This window comes from Cupressus sempervirens, chromosome 9 (genome assembly GCF_028749045.1).
Source record: "Cupressus sempervirens isolate cs-2001-9-10 chromosome 9, ASM2874904v1, whole genome shotgun sequence".
Lineage (NCBI taxonomy): Eukaryota > Viridiplantae > Streptophyta > Pinopsida > Cupressales > Cupressaceae > Cupressus > Cupressus sempervirens.
Genome location: NC_143126.1, coordinates 147,828,994 through 147,840,059, shown reverse-complemented (window position 1 = coordinate 147,840,059; position 11,066 = coordinate 147,828,994). Strand labels below are relative to the sequence as shown.

The following is an 11,066-nucleotide window of genomic DNA, read 5'->3' as shown; positions in this document are numbered from 1 at the left end:
GGAATAGATAGGATCCAATGGAGGGAAACTTTATATAAAATGAGTGCACACCAATATAGGATGGAGGGATACTCCATGGGCCAGATAAGCTCCATGGGCCAGATAAGGAAACTATGTATCAGTTATACTGAGGGGACCTACATAGTTATCCTTGAAAAAATTGGCTCCCTATGCAACTCAAAACAAAATATCATATAAATCATGTAGATAATTGGTATAAAACCAGAAAGTGCCAACATGGGCATAGAACAATGCTATAAAAGCATAAAAGTGCAACTATGGGCACATCAAAATATCACAATGAAGGCAAATGTGTAAGATTACTCATAATCCAATTAAGTAAAATGATTTAAGGAAGATCAACTAAATATAGATATCAGGTATAAAACTCCATTAAGGGTAAACATGGGTATGAAAATTATTTGAAGAATTGAAAGAATTAAAGATCACAATTATAATAGCTTGTATATTTATCTCGGTATATATGTGTGCACCCATATATACTTGAATAAATATACCTAAAAAAAATATCATAGTATGAAATCACACAATTACAATTATTAAATGATAGCTTGATGCTAGGAAAATGATTACCCCCTTTGTTTTTTTTATATATAGAATAATTTGCTTTATGTTGAATACCTTGGTTCAAAATATAATCTCAAAGTAATAAAAACATAAAGTCATGGGGCTAGAAAAGATCTCCCCATATTCCTCATACATATGCCTCCAAGATTGGAATAAAACATTAAGAAAGTTATAACTATGTGCATATAAAGGATGCAATAAAAACTTTTTAAAAATTCCATTTCTATATAGAAAGAGATGTGTACAACACTAAGAAAGACAAAGAATCAATGAAAATTGTAGCTATAAATCATCCCTTTAAAAAAACATTATAATTTACAATGAAATTAATATACCCTATTTAAAATTTGGTGCAAAATCTAGCAAATAAGTTAGATTTGTAGCATCCTTTAGCAAGTTCTTCAAACAATAAATGGAATATAATAAAGTAGAAGATTGAATATATTTATTATTTAATAATATAGTATCAGATTTTGATTTTGAGTTTTTAAATTAGAAAGAAAGGCCATATAAAATTAATTAAAAAAAAAAAAAAAATAGCCAAAGACAAAATGAAAACCACACATGGATCTCAAAAAAAAATGGTTAAGAGTAACATATGAATGCAAAAAAATTAATGAAAACATAAATGATAAGAGATAATTATTAAAAAAATGGCTCTGACACTGCAGATTCCACTGCAGATTCCTGAAGAATAAAAATAGAAAGAAATAAATAGCAATGAATAATGAATACTTTGTGGAAATAGTTGTAGAAAAGAATATAACGAAATACAAGCCTGCTACAAACACAGCTAGCTACTCTTCTTCATCTGTTTGCACAAGGCTCTTCCGAGTCTTTCATGCATTCATAGGCTCATAAATTCTGAGGAGTCACAATGGACAGAATGTGGAAGAGACCCAATAACAGCAACAGTAAAAACAATCCTCCAAGCCCATATGTGCAAAGGTTTTGTAAATCTGCACCCTGTTCACCTGCAAAGGCTTTAGTTAAAAAAGTCATTAATGGCCCTGCTAGAGCTGATTCTTTCCATGTTGTGCATAAAGTACCTACCAGGGATACTCCATATGTCAAGGCCAAGCATGTACAACTGGTGGATAAAGAGACTGACAGAGCAATAGCTCTGTTTTGGGCTGCAATAAATGCAGGAGACAGGGTAGATAGTGCTCTGAAAGACATGGCAATAGTCATGAAACAAAAAAATAGGCCCAAAGAAGCAATTGAGGCCATCAAGTCACTAAGAAACCGTTGCTTTGATCAAGGACAAGAGTCTCTAGACAATGTACTTCTAGACTAGTACAAGAGATGCAGAAGATTAGATGACCAGATTGCACTGTTGAAGCACAAGCTCAACATGATTCATCAGGGCTTGGCATTTAATGGGAAAAGAACCAAGATTGCTAGATCCCAGGGGAAGAAATTCCAAGTCTCTATAGAACAAGAGGCTACAAGATTACTAGGGAACTTGGGTTGGGCGTATATGCAACAGTCCAATTATGTTGCTGTTGAGGCTATATACCGAAAAGCGTTGTCAATTGAACTAGACAACAATAAGATGTGCAATCTTGGTATATGTCTAATGCACCAAAGAAGGGTTTCTGAGGCCAAATCAATGCTACAGAACGTAAAGCCAACATCTGCAAATGCGCCATGGGGACTTGATTCTCACTTGAAGTCCTACGAAAGAGCCCAAGAAATGCTAAGAGAGCTTGAAGGGAAACCCACCAATTATAATCCCCTTAAGGAAAGCTTAGTCGTTGAAAGCCTCAAAAAATTTGTGTGGTAATCCCTGCCATGTCCATGGAAGCATGCTGAAAGTCATCCAAATGTAAAGAATAGAGCCCAAATATCACAAATAAAAGAACATAAAGAATAGGTAGAACAATATTATGTATTTTAGGAGGTTCGTGGTTCGAAACCCAAAGACGTTTGATTCTTAACGCCCTGAAAAACCAAGGCTGATGGGTTGCCAACCAACATAGGCCCTTGGGAGGCAGGAATGGGCCTAGATTAATGGGATTCAGAGGCTTCTTTTTTTAAAAAAAGTTACAATTGAATCTAAAAAGTAGAGAGAGAGAAAAACTCAAGAACAATAGTTCTACAACCTGTGAGCTTTGCAAGCACAGCCAACATTTTAGGCATAGGAAAAAATTGGAAAAAAAAATTCTTTATCAACAATATGTCAAAACAAGAGTGAAAAAAAAATGATATCTAGATAGGAAAACCCTTTTGGCAGCAAGCCTGCCAAAGGGGTGAGATGAAAACTAATAAAAAATAAGAAGTAACCTGCACAAATTAGAGCAAACAAAAGTTAATTAGGTTTGGCGGTAAACCAGCCAAACCCAAAAAAAAAATTCAATTTCTTCCATCTTAAGAAGATTAAAGGAGAAATTAGTGAAATATCTCTCAAGAGTCTCCTTCAAATCGTACCTTCATGCAAACACTCAAAACAAAGATTAAACTGCTCTGATACCATGTTAGAAATGGAAAAAGAAATATGTAAATAAGCAATACTAGGAAAGAATCTAAGTGAGTAAATGCATGAAAAGATATTACCATAAAATAGGAGAGAGAAAGCTTCAAGCTCCAACACCATGAGACAAGATATTTGGAAAGGGGAAAGCAAAGAAAACCCCTTGTGACATTATGAATGAGGCATGAAAAGCCTAAGAAGGAAGAGAGAAAGAGAGAGAGAGAGAGAAAGAGAGCAATTTCTCATACAATAATTGAGAAGACAAAGAAACCTCATTGTAAATGAGAGAGGAGGGTCATCTCTTAAATAGAGATGAGAGAGAGGAGTTAGAATGTAACTCCCATGTCTATGAATGCCACCATTCATAAGTGTGTGAGGCCAAGTGTGAGATTCCTCTTAAGGAGGAATAATCTAAATTACAAATAATAATAAATATTTGTCCTCACATATTCCACTAGAGGACAAAATAAGATGTAGTGGAAAAAGGAAAAAAAAGAAATATATTAGGATACCCTGGCTTATATCGTAATATATTATAACAATAAAGAAAGGAGTTCTAACCTTGGTTTATAAACACACCAAGGAAAGATTACAACTTCTAACACATCAAAATTCAATGAAAGGAAAAGGGTTTTTTTATAACACTCTCAGGATTCCATCAATATAATTGCTGTCAAATTCCAAGTTTGATAAGTATTTATTAGTTATTTTTTAATGAAGATGTCTATAAACTACTAATTGACATACTGATTAAAAATAGCTATAACTGTCAAATGGTATAACATTTTTGAAATCCAAAAGTTGTGTCACATTTTGTGCTTCACCTATTATAAGAAAAAAATTAATTAATTTTGTAAACTTTTCAATTAGTTAAGGTGGTCAAATAGGGAAGTTCTTTTATTCTAAAAAAGTCATAATAGAAAATTTATATTCAACTATTTATTTGGAAAAAAAAAACCCAAAAATATGTGTCACATCTAGGCATGAGTCTACTTTTCAAATCTATAATTATAGTAAAAAATATTATCATTTGATTTTGATTAAGGTGGTCAAACATATCCTTCTTATTTTCGCCCTATAATTTTTGGAGTATTGCATTAAAATCAAAAATTTTGATAAATCAAATAATTTTTTCTCCAAATAAGGCCTAGTAGTTTAGAAATTACATATTTCCTACAGATTCTTTTCTTACAAATTTTTGATATAAAGCCCATAACTACTTTAAAATTACATGTCAAGTTAACATAACCCTAATTTGTTGGTTTTTTGCTACCACTTAAGGCCATAGTTTGACTAACCATGATCTTGCACATACCCATTTATCTTCCTCTTTCTATCTCTTTTTGTCTATATTCACTCCCATTAAAATTTAAGAATAGTATGATTGAATTCACTAACCTAAAATGATCTTTTTATTTGACTCAAACATTACATAATGATAAGTTTTATTGAAATCTCAACTCTTGATCATCATTTAAATGTTCCATAAATAACAAGTTAAGATAATTGTGAATGTAATCCTTAAAATTATGTAATCTAAGAATATTATTATTATTATCTCATCCTTAACCATATATTGTTTCTACAACAATGTATTTTACACAATATTTTCCCTTTTTTTTAAAACTTAATACATTGAAGCATAGCCTAAAATCACAAATGGGAGTCTTGAACTCAAACAACACATTCCAAACCTATATTCACACTTAAGTCCACATAATGGTAAGATACACATGCGATGACTATGACATAATTTTCAAAAGAAAATCATGCATAAGGTTGAAACATTTTTATTTGCACAAATACCATCATTTGTTAATTAGGATATCAATTGATCTTTATAAGTACATATTATAATAGATTAAAAAAATAATAGACCTCTTAATTTCTTCGGCATACCCATTGTACACTAATGTTCAATTGCTATTTATAAGCTACTTTATAAGAATACAAAATTGTAAATTATTTGACACTTTATGTTTTATACATAAAACATTTGGATTATATCTTATATTTATTTATTATTTTATCATATTTGTATTTTAATAGTTGCATCTTGTACAAATGGTTTATATTTCATGTTGAGGAAAAACATAATATCCATAGATGTTACAAACGTATCAATCTTAGAAAAATATTTCATAAAATATGTTGAGAGATACATTGCCAAGTGTTTATTCTATCTATTTTAAAAAAGCACTACAAAAATGATATCTATCAATTGTTGGAATTACAATAGGAAAGGTAAACTCTGAAAGGGGGGGGGGGGTGTGAATTAGTGCTTTAAAATTTAACCCATAAAATATTCATCGCACATCTATCTCACATATTCAATAAGTAAACTAAAATACCATGTAAAGCATATACATCTAAAGTATGTAAACAAGTAAGCATTCACACATATATGACACAAGATATGATTACCCAAAAACACTCCAATGAGAAGGTAAAATTGGGGTGGAGATGACACCCAAAAATCTTCACTACTGTAATGATTAAGTGTATCCAATGAAGGTTACAATGTTTGATCATGAAACATGATCTACCCTGTAAAAGTTTTACCCTGTTAAAAACTTACAAAGCCTATTAGGTCTTACCCAAGCTTACAAAGCCTATTACTTCTTACCTAGTTAAAATATTTCAACATCATGTTAGAAGTGTGCCTAGTTAAAGGATTTTAACCCACAATCAAGTAAGAACCTTGTTAGAGTATTTCAAGATAGTCTATTAGGACTATTGATCTCAGATTGGTTTTGACTAGTGAGTGTCTATACACTTAAGTTATTTACTTAGTTCATGTCGAATGAGTACAATATGCTGAGCACAACATGTATAAGATAGAGCATGTCAAGTCCATAGTGAGTGCTGAGTCACTCATGTGCTAAGTCACTCAAGTGTGAAGTAGATAGTGTATGCTAAGTGATTCAAGAGCCGAGTAAGCAGTGCATACTGAGTCATAGTATACAAATTAGTTTATACTGAGCATCAAAGGCTTCAGATGCCGAGAAACATAGTTTTGTCATAGTTTTCTGTATTGGCACAAACTACTATGTAAAACATTTTTGAGTCAACTTATAGATTGAATTATGATATTTTGGTGATAAGGACAAATCTTAAGTTGGAATCTCTATGAAGTACATGTATCCAATCAGGAAAAGAGAAGGTTTAAGTGGAAAAATGAATGAATCATAGCCATTGATTCATAACTAACCCTAAGTCACCTAGGTCTTCTTAAGGAGGAAAAACCCTAAACTTTCAATGTGTGTGGAAGGAGCAAAGAGAGAAGATTGCATGCACCAATAGAGTATCTGTGGTGGCTAAGGAGTTGTGAATTGAAAGTGCATTACATAATTAGTTCAAAGAGAATAGAGGAAGGAAATAGTGAATAGCAGAGAGACATATGATTAGAAAGGATCAAGAATACATCAGTTTAGAGGTGATTTTTCATCAAGAAACAAGGTGCTAACCATAGGATCAATGCTGAGACATTCTAATAGGTGAATTAGTTAAAATCTCTTAATAGAGTAGTCCTAATAAGTTGTATTAAAATCCTCTAACAAGGTGCTTACTTTATTGTGAGTTGAAGTCCTTTAACAATGCATACTTTTAACATGATGTTGAAATCCTTTAATAGGGTAATACCTAATAGTATTTCTAAGCCTTTAACAGGGAAAATCTTTCATAGGGTAGATCATGTCTCATGATAAAACATTGTAACCTTCATTAGATACACTTTACTACTATAGTAGTGAAGATTTGTAGGTGTCATCTGCACCCCAATTTCACCTTTTCATTGTAGGGTTTTTGGGTGATTATATATAATTTCATATATGTGTGAATGCTTATTTGTTTACATGTTTTAGATGTACATGTTTCACATGGTATTTTAGTTTACTAATAAAATGTATGAGATGGATGTGTGGTGAATGTTTTATGGATCAAATATTGAAGCACTAATTCACCCCCACTTAGAAATTTAACTTTCCTATTGTAAATTCAACAATTAGTATCAGAGCTTTGTTCTCTAGAAGAGAAGCTTTACAGTTTTGAGGAAAGATCTTAGAAATGGAAGTCTACAAGTTGGAAAAGATCATTGAGAATCAAGGAATTGAAATACAACTCATTCTACATCAACTAAATGAAGCAAGAGAAGACTTTAAGAAATCTTTAAAGAGAAGGAAGGAAATTGCTATTGAGAAGAATGGAACACAATACAAAGAGATGGACACTACTAAGCTATTTTCTAATGGAGACTCCAATGAATTTGATGCAGTAGTTGTAGATCTAATGGAAAAGAAAAGAGCCCAAGATGAAGAAATTAGAAATCTCAAGTTAGAGCAAAAATCACAAGCCATACTACTATGTGAGATGACTGAACATAAAAAGAAAGCTATGGAAGACAAAGCCATGATTGAAGATGACAAAAGAGTTTTGACCAAAAAATTGGAAGAGAAATCATCAGAGCTAACTAGGATTGCTAACATGCAATTGGATATTTTTGATCAAATGATGAATGCCAACTATGAATTGAATGTCAAGGACATTGATATAACCACATTGAAGTTACAGATTGAGCAATTGAATAATGACATAAAAAGGGAAAAGGAATTTATTGAAAGTTTTAATAAACCTAATGAAGCCATAAAATACTTTGAGCAATTATTGAAATCCTCTAGATCCAACAATGATACATCTGGACTGGGATACACAAGTACTGAAGAAGGAGAGTCATCCAAAAGTGATGAAGAAAGGAGTAACAAAGGTAAGAATTCCAAACCTATTTGTTATAATTGTGGTAAGAAAGGACACACTGCAAATGTATGCAGGAGCAAAACTATAAATCCAAATGTTAAGAAAAAGAGCATGGGTCACTATCATAAGTACAACAAACAAGGTCATCAAGCACATGAATGCAAGACTATGTACACTCAAATATTTGAAGGATATTGTTATAACTGTTAGAAGTATAGACATAGAGCTTTTGAGTGCAAATCCAAACCCATGTGGTCATCAAATAGGAAAACAAAGGTAAAGAACAATAGAAACTCTTACAACTAGGATTATAATACAAGGTATAGTTGTCATTATTATCAAGAGTATGGACATGTTCCTGAGAATTGTATTAGAACACTCTTTAGATGTGACTACAAAAGGTGGTTGAGTCAAACCACATATTTTAGTTGTTTGAAGATTGGCCACATCAGTCGATATTGTCCAACAAAGTCAAAGGCACCAACTTGTGAGTTCAATAAAGGCAAAGGCAAGGTAGATATTGAAAATATCAAAAATGAAATGAACAAGACATGGAAGAAAAAGGAGGATTGCAACACATCAAGTGGAGAAGGGATCACTTCACCCAATGGGTTAGGTGATCACACCTCATCAAACTAAGCAATCAAGAGGTATGTGGGACTAACATTCAAAATTTATATTATACATCAGTTCCAAAGGATTTAGTTCTGAAAAGTTTACATCAGCATGAATAAAGATGCAAGGTGTTATTAGGAATCAAATAATTTTTAAAAAGTTTTTCATGTTACTATCAAACATTAAAAGTTTCCTATGATTGCTGAGTGAAATGCTTGAGGATGCCAAGCTAATAGATTGGCTAGTTGTTGCCAAGCTCATAATGGTTGTCGAATGAAAGAAAAACTAGTGGATGCTGAGTGAGCCAAAACTTAGTTGATGTCGAGCTTATAGATGTGTAAGCACTCAGTATTAATTGCAATATTTCAAAGGGGTATTTGATAAATTTCTACTTATTTAACATCATTCGAAATTGAGAGAGAGTAAGAAGAGCTAGAGGCGATCTAGAAATTCATCTGAAGCAATTGTAGGAGATTTGAATAGTTATTTGACATCATTTTATCAGATTTTGCAAGGTATTTATCATGTGTCAAGCTACATTGTTTCTAATTTCGTGAACCCTAGATTTGTAAAATGGCATCTATTTCAAAAGGAGTAGAGGGTAAAGAAGTTTTAAATGTTCAGTTGGTTAGCAAAAAATTGAAACAACCTATTTTCAAATCCATTCTAGACATTGCATATAAACAAAATCCCTCTAGTGTGTTATCTATGATAGTACCAAATTTTTTAATGATTTAAGATGTCAGAAGGTGTTAAAACTATAAAATTAGGAGTATTGGTGACATGGAAATTGAAGAAACATATGATAAACTATGTGAAAATGGTATTTTAAGGGAATAATTCAAGATTGTAGAAAAGAAATTGTAAACTTATGCCCTAGATTTCTCTAACATTTCAAAACAAAATGGATTAGGATTATTTTGAGTAGGATTCATGATAGTTCACTATGGTTAGATAATGGACCAATCAAAATCGCAAAAAGAATAATTTATAGGGTAATAGGGTATCCAACCCTAGATTGGCCAAAGACTATGAGGAGCAAGTCCAAAGAAGTTATTGAAAAGAATATAGGAGCTGTGTGGAACAAGAGAAGAATGACCATAGACAGCATCACAAATCCTCTGATAGATTTTGTAGTAAGGGAAATTGCACATAAGTTTTACCAATCAAGCATGTTGAATACTGTACCCTGTATTGCAGTGGATGTGGGTTACAAGATTGTGAAGAAGGATCATACATATGATCTTGTCGAGCTAAAACTACAACAATTTATTGAAAACCTAGGAGCAATAAAGAAAACAAAGAGTGCTTAGTGTAATTTGGATCTATTTTGATGTGTATCTTCTTTTATGTTCATAACACATTTCTTACATTTGACACTATGGCATGGAAGACAAATAGGTTTTTTGTAGTTCAAATAGGAGAGTTCATTGAACAACTAGGTGAAAATTTTGAGTCAGTAATGACCAATTACTTTGAAGACTTCAAGCAATCCATGAAGAAGAGATTGAGGATTCTAGTATCATTAGTGGAAAAACATTATGAGGATGTTTGTTTCCTAGATGATGCTAATTATACATTTTTTCAAGCAGCAACTCCAAGTGTAAGATGTCTAAGGCCATTAGGCTATGAAATTAATGTAAATGAGGCCTCTACAACAATAACAACATTACTTGTAGAAGAAATAGACAAAGATGCCAAAGCATTTGGTAATTATGAGATGACCAAATCTAAGATCACTATGAAATTAAATATTGCCTCTATCATCAAAAATAAGGATAAACTAGAAAAGAAATTGAAAGAAAAATTTGGTGAAGGTGTCAAATGGGAAGAGGATGAAGAGGAAGAGGATGATGAGAAAGAAGACACTCAGATTCAAGCATCACTTGTATTGACACAAGGAAAGGGTAAAGATCAGCAAGAGGAAGAAACATAAATTGTAGAAGGTGCCAAGGAAGAAGAAGCCAAGGAAGCACCTATTCCTACTGATAAGAAGAAGAGAAAGGCTAAGGCACAAAAAATGACAAGACCCAAGAAGGTTGCTAAACCAAGTCAGTCCAAGCATACAACACCTACCCCAAGGGCTAGTAAACATGTCATTGCACAAAAGGCTAAAGAGAAAGCCAAACCTACAGAGGAAGGAGGAGCACAAAAAAGACCAAAGATAAAATGCATTTCTTAGGCTGAATTTGATGAGGAAAGAATTGAATGTAATGAAAACAACCAATTCCAAGTGGTGAGTCATAATTCATCCTTAGATCTAGACAACCTATGTGAGAATGTTAGAAATAATGTAGATTTGTTAGGATTTTCTCATATTGATTTTAAAAACCTTGGAAAAGTTGAAAAGAATCAAGTGGAGGAGGCAATATATACCATGATGGCTACTTTCAAGAAGGCTCCTCTAGAGATTGCCAACTCCATACCTAAAATCCTATATGAAAAATTTGAGCAAAAATGACACTTTTGTTTAGATAGTGAAACACAAATTAGACAAACTCCCCTCACTTAAGTTATTCTTGAACTTAGCAAGGCACAAATTGCTAAAGCCATAAAGAAATATGTTGTTAGATTTGTTCCTAAATATAGAGCCTTCAACATATTACAAAATATCATAGAAGATATTCTAAAGAAGACT

General features: G+C 32.4%; 1 pseudogene; it reads left to right on the top strand.

Moving 5' to 3' along the window:
- Positions 1-1,458: 1,458 nt before the first annotated feature.
- Positions 1,459-2,374, top strand: LOC149537946 (protein POLLENLESS 3-LIKE 2-like; annotated as a pseudogene).
- The last annotated feature ends 8,692 nt before the right edge of the window (positions 2,375-11,066 follow it).